Source organism: Scyliorhinus torazame, chromosome 13 (assembly GCF_047496885.1).
Source record: "Scyliorhinus torazame isolate Kashiwa2021f chromosome 13, sScyTor2.1, whole genome shotgun sequence".
NCBI lineage: Eukaryota > Metazoa > Chordata > Chondrichthyes > Carcharhiniformes > Scyliorhinidae > Scyliorhinus > Scyliorhinus torazame.
The window spans coordinates 154071474-154083839 of NC_092719.1; the positions used below are offsets into that span (position 1 = coordinate 154071474).

Below are 12366 nucleotides of genomic sequence, written 5' to 3' on the forward strand. Positions count from 1 at the left end.
TATGATTGTAATTATAGGTAGTTTAAAGCTTACATGTTGTTATAAGTGGTTAGTTGAACCTGATGGGGCTGTTCATGCCAGAAGTCACAAAGAATGCTTTTATGTTCGAGAAGACCAGTGAAAAGAAATTATAAGCAAAATTCGGCTTAAAAATAAAACTAGAAAATGCTGGATGCATTAACAGATCATGTAGCATCAATGGAATCATGGACATACCTTTTTTTTAGGGAAATGCACAGAATTTATTTTCCTTTACAGACCTTTAGTTGTGTTACCTTTGTTAACTTTATGATGTGTATGATTGATTCTTTCAAAATCAAATTTGTCGGGGAACTTGTGAGCTCTAAAGACATACATCTCGGTAGAAAGCCAAGAATCATTATAATGGTGTCTAAAGCCATGATGTATTTGGAAATTAGAGTTTTATCCAGTTGGGTGAAAGCAAGGACTAACTTGTAGTTTGGTGAAGCCAGTCCTTAGCAATTTTTCAGAGGAATCCTGAAATGTTGGATCTAGCTGTACAGCTTTTTCTTTGGCTTTGCGTCATTGTCAATGATTCACATCACTGCTCATTTGTTGTGAGTCTTCAAGTTCCAGTACAGGCCTATTCATGCAAGTCATTGGGTGGGATTTTCTGGCCCTTCCCACCAGCAGGATCTTCGAGTCCTGCCGAAGGCGACCTCCTCCTCCCCCACCCTCCATGACAGGTTCCCTGGCAGTGCAGCTGGGGAACAATGTAAATGGCCATTGACTTCAGAGGGACCAGAAGATCCCGCTGGGAGTCAATAGAGAGCTGGTTCAGGTGTTCGAAAATCTGTCGTGGGAGGACCAGAAACTCCAAGTCATTATCACTTGCTATTGGGCCATTGTAGGTCATCATTTAGGGGATGTGATGGCACAGTAACGTAATCACTGGACCAGTAATCCAGAGACTCATCGTAGTGCTCTAGAACCCGTGTTCGAATCCCACCATGGCTGTTGGTGGAATTTGAAATTAATAAAAAACGATCTGGAATTAAAAGTCTAATAATAACCATGATACCATTGTTGTCAAAACCCATCTGGTTCGCTAATGTCCTTTAGGGAGGAAATCTATTGTCCTTACCTAATTTTGCCTACATGTGACTCAAGTTCAGATCACACAACAATGTGGTTGACACTTATATGCCCCCTGAACAGTAGCACAGTGGTTAGCACTATTGCTTCACAGCTCCAGGGTCTCGGGTTAGATTCCAGCTTGGGTCGTGTGGAGTCTGCACGTTATCCCTGTGTCTGCGTGGATTTCCTCCGGGTGCTCCGGTTTCCTCCCACAAGTCTTGAAAGATGTGCTGTTAGGTAATGTGGACATTCTGAATTCTCCCTCTGTGTACCCGAACAGGCGCCGGAATGTGGCGATTAGGGAATTTTCACAGTAACTTCATTGCAGTGTTAATGTAAGCCTACTTGTGACAATAAAGATTATTATTATTATAAAAACAACTCGGTTCAAGGGCAGTTCCGAATGGGCAATAAATGCTGGCTTACCCAGCAACGCCCACATCGCATGAATTAATTTTAGAAAATTCACTGGAGCAGGAGCTACTGCTGCATTGTAGACGCTCTTTCCTGTGTTGGTGTTTTTCTTCTGAGGACATAGACCGAGACTGAATCGCCTGAATTCTATGGCCTAGGATGTCCTAATGGGCTGGCGCTAGCATCATCTGGAACTAGTGCAATTCCAATGAATGCTGGCGTGTGATTCGCCGGGATGGCATTGTCAATTGATAGCCTGACAAGCAGGGGCTGCATATAGGCACTCCACTCCTCACACATCCTCACCCCAGCCAAGATGGCACTGGTTGCTCTGCAGCACGCCCATCCCGTTGATTGGTCGGCTGGGGCCAGAAGGTACCTAAGGGGGAGGCACCCATACAACCAGTGATGCTCAGTTCACAATGGGCAGTCAGCAGCTTGCACAGCCACATAGCTGCCTTGCAGGCTGCAGCAATGGTGGTCCGTGCCCGTCAACCCCCGACCCCACGACCCAACTCCTAGCCACCTCCCGCTATGCACCCCGGCAGAAGCCCCCGGCCAGCGGCACAAACTGTCAGCACTCTATTGCGATGTTGGACACTTTTCGTACCCCCTCTCCCTCAGCGCCTGTTTTCCGATTTTTAATACCATTAGTGAACCTCGCCATTGATAATTCCTCCTGGCGGAGGTGGAGCAATGCGGGGTCCCTTAATGATATACCAACATCGTCTAATGTACAATATGGGCAGCACGGTAACACAGTAATTAGCACTGTTGCTTCACAGCGCCAGGGTCCCAGTTTCGATCCCTGGCTTGGGTCACTGTCTGTGCGGAGTCTGCACGTTCTCCCCGTGTCTGTGTGGGTTTCCTCCAGGTGCTCTGGTTTCCTCCCACAAGTCCCGAAAGATGTGCTGTTAGGTGAATTGAACATTCTGAATTCTCCTTCCGTTTACCTGAACAGCTGCCGTAGTGTGGTAACTAGGGAATTTTCACAGTAACTTCATTGCTGTGTTAATGTAAGCCTACTTGTGACACTAATAAAGATTATTATTATTTGCATGCCCACATCGGCGTACGGCGTGGAACATATTCACGCTACTGTCGAGGCACTGGAGCATAACATTCTGATGGGCACTCGATGCCGGCCTCGATTTTCAACTGACGTGTGATTCTCCACACAATTGCGCTTCGCAATTCCGGCATCGCAGGACAGAGAATCGCACCCATAATTCTTCAAACCTTCATACTCTATTCTGGAGATTTCAGTGCCAATCACTTTCATCACATGCAGACTGTTCCCAACTGTTGAAGTCAACCTGACATGAAATATCAGAACTATCAAACTTTCTGACTAGTACATCTTTCGGAAGGTGACCATCATCCAATCTACTGATGTGAACAAGCTATCATAGTCAATGTCACTTGGGCATTGCCATAATACCTTACTGAGTTAGAAAGATGCAGTACTTGTGTTGGGGGTCTTTTTTGAGCATGGCACATGAAATGATTCCTGATTTCCATATGTAATCCAACTTCCAGCACCACACAATAGGCTACTCAGTAGACAGGCTTTATACATTCTTAACCGCGTGACCATTGTGAATTTAGGGTTTTTCCATGCTCTGTATAAATTTCAACTTGAACAAATTTATTAGAAATTACTAAGTTATTCACAATGCTTAAGTATTTCCAATGCTAAATTTTGTTTGAATGTCAACCCTGTGAAGCATCGCGTGACATTTTACTCATTTCGCAGCCCTACATAAATGGAAAATATGGGTGCAAATATGTAGGCTTTCCTTGAGGCTTGGCAATTATTTCTGCAAGACACCAGTGAGTTGGATTTTGCAATTCCAATAGCACACAAATGGAGATATTCGCCACAATTCATTGTTGTAATAATACTGCAACTGCGGACATGTGCGTGCTTCTGCTGAAAATCAGAAATTGCGAGAATGCATTCGGTAACACCCTCTGCTGATAGTCTTGTTGACCTGCTTCGTTAAAGTGGCAGAAATCTATAGATCATGAATTGAGGATAATTACCTACAACCAATGTTTAATTCTATGTGTGTTTGTTTCGAGCTGCCATTATCTTGGGTAGTTTTTCTCAGTTCTTTTACTTTAATTCATTTACTAGATGTAGGCGTCGCTGGTTAGGTCAGCATTTATTTCCCATCCCTAGTTGTCCTTCAGAAGGTGGTGGTGAGCTTCCTTCTTGAACTGCTGCAGTCTCTGGGGTGTAAGTACATCCACAGGGCTGTTGGGTAGGCACTTCCAGGATTTTGCCTCAGCGACAGCAAAGGAACAGCAATATATTTCCGAGTCACGATGGGCAGTGACTTATAATAATAATCATTATTGTCACAAGTAGGTTTACATTGACACTGCAATTAAGTTTTTTTTAAATTACTTTTTCAGAGTTACAAAGCCAGAACTCCGAGTGTGGACAGGGACGAACCCCTAACGCAGCTCCTGGCATGCTCCAAAAACCAATTCAAATTGAATCCAATTCATGGTCCTCACAAGAGAGACACACCAGATCTGAGCCAAAAGGCTGAGCAGATACTACACTTGATCTTAGCCAAAAGGCCAAGAAGCAATACTGCCTTGGAGTTGGAGAGGAACCTCCAGGTGGTGGGATTCCCAGGTACCTGCTGCTCTTGTCCTAGATGGTCGTGGTCACCAGTCCCCCAGCCCTCGCAGAAGCCCCCACCCCGGCGCGACTCCCGCCTGATTGTGGCGGCACTGGCCACCACGTCGGGTTCCTGACCGCTGAGACCACAAGTGAACCACGTCGTTGGGAACTCGGCACATCGACGGCGGTGAATCGCGGTGGCCCCGGAGAATAGAAGGTCAGGCCCGCTAATGATCTGCCAACGGTGCTTAAACACTGATCGGCGAGTGCCACATTTATGCAATTTCCGGGGTGCTGGAGGATCCCGGTTTGGCGTCAAACCGGCACCTACTATTCTCCGTCCAATCGTGTTTTACGATTTTGGCGTCGGCCAGCGGTGAATCCCACCAATGATTTTTATATCAATGCTTCATAGAATCCCTACAGTGCAGAAGGGGGCCACTTGGCCCATTGAGTCTGCACCAACCCTCTGAAAGAGCACTCTACTAAGGCACACACCCAGCCCCTTCCCCGCAACTTAGATTACACATCTTTGGACACTAAGGGGCAATTTAGCATTGCCAATCCACCTAACCTGTGGGAGGAAAACGGTGCACCCGGAGGAAACCCACGCAGACAGGGAGAATGTGCAAACTCCACACAGTCACCCAAGGTCGGAATTGAACCCAGGTTCCTGTCGCTGTGAGGCAGAAGTGCTAAACACCATGTCTACTTAATATTTCAATGACTCATTTTAGAAGTTCGAACTATCTGTAAAAAAAACCTGTGGTGGGATTCTCCATTGGCTGACGCTGAAATCGCGAAACGCAATTGGGCGGAGAATAGGTTCCGATGCTAAAATCGCGGCAGGCACCGATTTGACACCAAATTGCAATTCTCCGACACCTCAACAGTGGCGTCAATGCGGTCCGGTATGCATGTACAGTAAACACCGTTTGCATGTCATTAGCGGGCCCAACCCGGTATTCTCTGGGGCCTCCACGATGCTCCGCCTCTGATGAGCTGATTCCCAACGGCACAGTTCACTTGTGCTTTTAAAACCAGTGTGGTGGCTGCTGACAGAGAGAGAGGGGGTACAGAAAGTGTCCAACATTGCCATAGTTTGCTGACTGTTGTGCCGTTGGCCAGGGGGCTTCTGCCAGGGCCGGGGGGAGTAGTTGGTGGTGGGCTGTGGGGTCGGGGTGGACGGGCATGGAACACCGTTGCTGCAGCCAGCAAGGCAGCCATGCAGCTGCGCAAGCTGCTAACAGCCCACTGTGAACAGGTCGTGTAGGTGTCCCCCCAGGCCTCCCCCATAGGTTCCCTCTGGCCGCAGCCAACTCATCAGCTGTATGGGCACATTCCAGCATGACCAGTGCCATTTTGTTGACGGGGATGAGTGTGTGTGGAGTGAAGTGTGTATATGCAGCTGCAGCTTGTCAGCCTCCCGAGTGTCAATCACGGACTTGGCGAATCCTGTACCATTTTGCATTGGAGTCGATTGTGTGCCATGTGGTGCTGATGCTAGCCCCTCCACAGCTGCTAAATCGATCCAAGTTCGGCACCAATTTTGCTGTCGTGAAAGTCCACGAATCCTGTCCTGGCGACAACACTTAGAGCAGGATTCTCTGATTGCCGACTCTGAAATCGCGTTCGGCGATTGGCAGGAGAATCCATTTTTACCCTGAAATCAGGGGCGGTGTCGTTTTAGGACACTCAGCCTCCTCAAAAACCAGTACGACGCACGCCGTTTGGATAGCCTCAGGACGTCACCTGAGGCCCTCCCCGATGCCCCGCCCCCGATAGGCTGACTTCCCGAAGGCGCGGTCGCGTGTCCTCGCAATTTTCGGGGACCTCATGTGGCGGTTGCGGACTGTGTCCAGTGCTGCCACAGTCGGGAGTGGGATGGGGGAGGGGGGCACTTCGGTGGGGGCTGGGTGGGAGATGGTCCAGTGGTGGCGAGGGGGGGGCGGTTACAGGTGGGTATTTTCTGGCAGGCCGGGTCTGCATGCGGCCGTTGCCGTACGCATGCGCGGCCACGGACCCGGCCCATCCGCGTCCGTAACTGCAGGAAAGGCTTTATTTGGCGGGGCTGCTAGCCCCCACCAGGCGAAGCATCGGTGCAGGGGTGGCGCCGACCTTTTGGTCATAAGACCAGATGCTTCCTCCGGACATTGCTGCAAAATCGGAGAATCCAGCCCTCAGTCACAGAAACGGAGAATCCTGCCCTGATGTTTTAAAACCTGCTTTCATGCATACAACATTGTAAGATGACTTGAAAAAAGCTGAGCCTATCTAACAGGTACTGAAATTACTTAAAGATTAAGCTTCTAACAGACAAAGGTGTCTTTTCTTCTCTGTGCTCCAGTTTTATATAGTTCCTGTTAAATGATGGCCTGATAGTGTTATGGATCCAATGAGGAAATCGTAAACCAGATTGCAAATTTTAGCAAACAACCCCAAATGAAAGAAATTACCAAAAGGTTTCACTTTTTATAACTTTTACTTCAACATGAATCAGAATCAATATAAATTGCACATGGATTAACAGGCAGGTGATATTTCAAAGAGAAAGGCAAATTTCACATTAAATAGTTGACAAAACAAAGATATGTCTTAGACAACCACAAGCATTCACGTCACTCCCTATAGACATGGTACATTATGTAGATACACAGTTCCACAATATGCAGCTTAGGTCAGGAGTCCTATCCGACAGACAACAGGTTCGACCCTCGATTTTTGCGGGTACGATTCTCATCAGCAAGGCACACTTGCACAAACTCTCTCTCCCTCGAGTCACAATAGTCCTGGCGCTGTAGCTTTCCAGGGTTCCTTTCACAGGCCTTGGATGACATCCTGGTGAATATCATCTTGAAGTAGGTGAGAGTGTGAGATTACTTCTGCATCTTCCGAGGAGAGTTCCTGCAGTCCTCCAGTCCAGCCTGAAAGACGACAGGAGTTTGAAAAGGTATGAGAGTCCTGGTAGCATGAGACAGACACAGATCTTCCAGGGGTGGAAGTGATCGTGGACGATTACCTTCACCATGATGAAAGAAGCCATCACAGACGACAATGCAAATGCAGTGAGACTGCAATCGGGAAACTTGCTAGATGAACCTGAAATTGAACAAGAAAAGATTACTGGTAGTTGTTAACTGAAGTCAAGTACAAAGGTTATGCACTTTGAAAGGACTTCATCCTGATCCTGATAGAGTGAAAGCTGTGGCAGATGCAGCAACCGACAAATATGAATGTGGTTCAGTGATTTGTTGAATTTGTGAACTACTTAGCCAAGTTCTTGTCCAGTTGGTTGTCAGAGTATGAATATCAATGCAAACTCACTCCAAAGGATGTTCAGTGGAATTGGGAAACAGAACAAGCTGCAACTTTCAAACACAGCAGGTAACTAGTGACCCACCAGTGCTGAGGTACCTTTCAGCCATATCTGGAAAGAGTCTTAATTGAACACAATATGATGGTGACAGCCCACAGCTGCTGAATCTAGACCCTCAGGCAACTTTGTGTGGTAAATCCATGAAGTATAGTTTCTCCGAAGCAGCACTCCCATCCGGCAATTTGTGCCAATTCGCACAAATTCAAACTGAACTAATAAAAAAAGAGATTAAAAATAGAATCCTAAAAATAAAATAAAATGTTACCTCAGACCAACAGCAAACCCTAAAAATTAGTTGTATCAGCAAAATCTCACAAAGGGTGCTTGTGAGTATTTTAACTGGTACCTGTTTGGACGAGAGCAAGTGACATAGAACATAGAACATACAGTGCAGCAGGAGGCCATTCGGCCCATCGAGTCTGCACTGACCCACCCAAGACCTCACCTCCACCCTTTCCCTTAACCCAATAACCCCTCCTAACCTTTTTGGTCACTAAGGGCAATTTCCCCTCATCTCGATCCTTCATGCCTTCCCCCTTATTTTGAAATTATGTCCCCTGGTTCCAGACACCTCAGCCAAGGGAAACATCTTACCTGCATCTACCCTGTCTATTACTTTAAAGTATTTTGTCGGTTTCAATGTGATCACCTCTCATTCTTCAAAACTCCAGAGAATATGGGCCCAGTTTGCTCAATCTCTTTTCAGAAGACAGTCCTGCCGTCCCCGGAACAAGTGACCATGAAACCATTGTTGACTGTCATTAAAACTCATCTGGTTCATTAATATCCCTTGGGAAAGGAAATCTGCCATCCTTACCTGGCCTGGCCTACATGTGACTTCAGACCCACAGCAATGTGGTTGACTTTTAAATGGCCTAGCAAGCCACTCCAGTTGTGTCAAAACTGCTATAAAGTCCAAAAGAAGACTGACCACCTAGCATCGGCCAAGGCAGCAGAAACAACAAGGTCAAACCCAGACCTGCAAAGTCCTCCTTACTCATACTGGAAGTCAGTGCCAAAATTGGGAGAGCTGTCCCACAGATGAGCAACACTGTAATATAATCATGCTCACGGAATCATACCTTACAGACAATGTCCCAGACACCACCATCAACATCCCTGGCCATATCTTGACCAGACCCATCAGAGGTGATGGCACAGTGGTTCTACACTTGGGAGGGATTTGCCTTGGGAGTCCTCAACATCAACTGTGGACCCCATGAAATCTCACGGCATCATGTCAAGCATGGCCAAGGAAATGTCCTTCTAGTTACCACCTACTGCTCCCCTTAGCTGATGAATCACTACAGTATGTCTACTGACCAAACTGGCCAAGTCCTGCTAGAATGTTTGCAGCAGGGAGTGAGGGAAGCAACAAGAGGGAAAAACCTACTTGACCTTGTTCCCGCCAACCTACCTGTCACAGATTAATGTATCTGTGGTAGCGTGGCCCCTTTAAGGGGTGATACTTCGCGGGCCACGTGACTGGCGCTGAGCCGATGAGGACAGACGTAGAAACATTAGCCTATCAGATGGTTCGGTGCAGATCTGGCTCTTGGGGCTTGGGCAGAGTTGGCCTGAGTTGTTGTGGGAGCAAGAACTCTGTAGTTGTTATGCTGTCCTGTGCATATAGTTCTTCTTAATCCAATATATCTCTGTTGTGTTTTAATACTGCCTCATCAATCGCTTCACGATTTAACATTGGTGATGAGAATAAACCAAGCCAGTCAAAGGAAACTCAGCAAAAATTGAAAGGAGGAGGGAGGACAGTCTGTCTGAGTCCTAAAAAGGTACAAGATCATCAGTAGTTGAATAGCAATGGCACAATTCGAGAGAAAATTGATCCTTTTGATCGGAGGTTGAAAGTTGGGGTCAATATGTCAAAAGGCTTTTATGCTTTCTCGCAGCCAATGAAATCACAGCTGTAGAAAAACAGAACGTAATATTACTTAGAGTTTGCGGGCCACAAACATAACCTCGTGTGAAGCTTAATATCTCCAGAGGCTCCAGACTCCAAGTCCTTTGATTAATTGGTGCAATGAGTGAGAGACCATGACAATCCCTGACCCTTCATTATTATGCAGCGCTATAAATTTCCTACAGTCATTGGAGGTCCGGGTGAAGCGGTATCTACTTTTGTAGCCAGACTTCGACAAATATCAGAACATTGTGAATTTGGTACTTCTCTCAGTGACATGCTGCATGACCAGTTGGTCTGCGGGATCAACAACTTAAATATCCATAAGAAATTGCTGGCAGAAACCAAGATATCCTTTTGTGAATTTGGTACTTCTCTCAGTGACATGCTGCATGACCAGTTGGTCTGCGGGATCAACAACTTAAATATCCAGAAGAAATTGCTGGCAGAAACCAAGATATCCTTGAACAAAGTGGTTCAGTTTGCTCAAGTGACTGAAAGCGCTGAACAAAGCTCTTTCGAATTACAAAGTGCGTTGATCGAGGTGAATCAGTTATGGAGGGAAGCAAAGGCCACTCGAGTTTCCCAAAGTGGGGGAACAGCAGAGCAAAAAATGAAGAAAAGTGACCGGCTGTCACAAAGCTTAGAGGGTGGTTGCCGTTGTGGGGAAAAACATTCCAAGGACAGATGCAGTTGTAAAGAAATCAGTTGCTTCAGATGCAGAGTCAGACAGTCTCCTACTAATTCCCCCCCAAAACGCCGGTGACTCCCTGGAGAACAATCAGAAGTATGCAAGTGTAATATGGTGAGATTAAGTAACCACACCCCACCCAATTGAGATTGACCTTGTTGTCAATGGCCATTTACTTAATATGGAGGTTGATATAAGGACAGCTGCCACAGTCCAGCCTGTGAATCTCAGCAGTACTTCAGCCACCTTAGCCACCTATACTGGAGAGGTACTGAAGATATTGGGGACGGCATTAATACTAGTATTGTACCAACATCAGTCAGCCCTGCTTCCTGTAGTGATATGCATCACTGTATATACACAAGAGGTTAATGTAAATGCACTACAACTAAGTAACCACGAGAGGGAGCACCAGAGATGTATATAATAGACAAACAGGAAGTCCAGGGGCACTCTTCACAGGAACGGCAGCTGGTAGAGCAGGACATAGACAGACAGCTCAGATGTAACATATAGTATAAGCGCTGGAGAGAGAACGAACTCACACAATAAAGCATCTACTTCAACTGTAAGACTACGAGCTTTATTCAGACACAAGGAATAATACACTTCCTTTAACAGTAGTGAAGGGGCAAAGGCCAAGACTCATGGGGCAGGAATAGCTGAAGAAAATCAAATTGAATTGATTAGAAATATTCAGCTTCACCGATGGGGTTTTCCAGGAGCTTTTACGAAAATACCACAAGGTCTTCCAGAGAGAGTTAGGAGTCAAGGCAAAGATCTGTGTAGAACCATAAGACCAGAAATAGGAATAGAGTAGGTCATTCCGCCCCTCGAGCCTGCTCCACCATTCAATAGGATCAGAGCCAGAAACGTGCAGAAATTTAGTGGGTGACCAGAATCATTAACTCTTTTTTAATAATCTTTATTGTCACAAGTATTGTCATTAACACTCCAATGAGTTTACTGTAAAAAAAAAAACTAGTCGCCACATTCCGGCGCCTGTTCGGGTGCACAGAGGGAGAATTCAGAATGTCCAAAAATACCTAACAGCACGTCTTTCGGGACTTGTGGGAGGAAACCAGAGCACCCGGAGGAAACCCACACAGACACGGGGAGAACGTGCAGACTCTACACAGACGGGAATCAAACCTGGGACCCTGGAGCTGTGAAGCAACAAATGGCTACCTACTGTGCTACCGTACCTGGAAGAGTTGTTAACAGGACTGGGCCAGTATCCTATGTCATAGACCTACATGGCCACGAGGCTAGAAAACATGTTGACCATTTGAGGAGGAGAGAAATTGTCATCCCTGAAAAGGGATCTAATCCCAGCTACCAGTATACCACTTGCCGAGGCGGCGTTAGTACCAACATCTTTTCAGGGGCCACAGAAGGAGTTGAAGAGTTAGTTAGTACTACCCCTGTTTTGGATTATACCAATTTGCTTGCCTTTGCTGTGGACTCGGATGCTTCTGATTTGGAAGAGCCAGTGGCCAGGTTGAGCGCTTCGGGAAGAGTTAGGAAGCTACCTAATAGACTTACCTTATTAACTTTGTGTGGACCTCCATCACTGTAACTTTCTTTAAGGAGCAATACTTCATGGGCCAGTTAATGGGCTCTTACCTATGGGCATGGAGCGTGCAAACATTAACCTGTCAGATATTTCGGCGCGGACCTGTCTGTTGTTGTTTGGTCAGAGGTGGCCCGGGAATCGTGGGAATGAGACTTGTGTAGTAGTTGTGCTGTCCTGTGTCTATAGTTAATAAACCTCTGTTGTGTTTAACACTACCTCGTCGACCATCTTACAATGTAACAGTATCCATGGGAGTATTGGTGTGTGTGACCATTGCACAGTCCTTTTCAAGACAAAGCCCTGTCTTTTCACTGAAGATATCCTTCATTCTGTTGTGTGGAACTACCACTTTTCTGAATGGGATAGATTTTGAACAGATCAAGCAACTCAAAACTGGACATCCATGAGATACTATGGCCATCAGTAACAGCAGAATTAAATACAACCACAATCTGTAATATTAAGGCCTGGCGTATGGCCACTCTACCATTCCCATCAAGCCAGAGGTCAACCCTGGTTGAATGAAGAGTGTAGGAGGCATGTCAGGAGCAGCACTAGGACAACCGAAAAATGAGCTGTGGGATTTTCTGGTCCGCCAGCTGTGTGTTCCTTGGTGGCGTGTCCTCGCCGTTCTGGCTGAGAATAGACTGATGGA

At 46.5% G+C, this 12366-nt stretch overlaps 1 non-coding gene across 1 annotated transcript; it reads right to left on the reverse strand.

Annotated features, from left to right (window-relative positions):
- Nucleotides 1-3916: 3916 nt before the first annotated feature.
- Nucleotides 3917-4116, reverse strand: LOC140388691 (U2 spliceosomal RNA). Its single transcript, XR_011934253.1, has one exon. It is a non-coding gene; the product is annotated as a U2 spliceosomal RNA (small nuclear RNA).
- Nucleotides 4117-12366: the final 8250 nt, after the last annotated feature.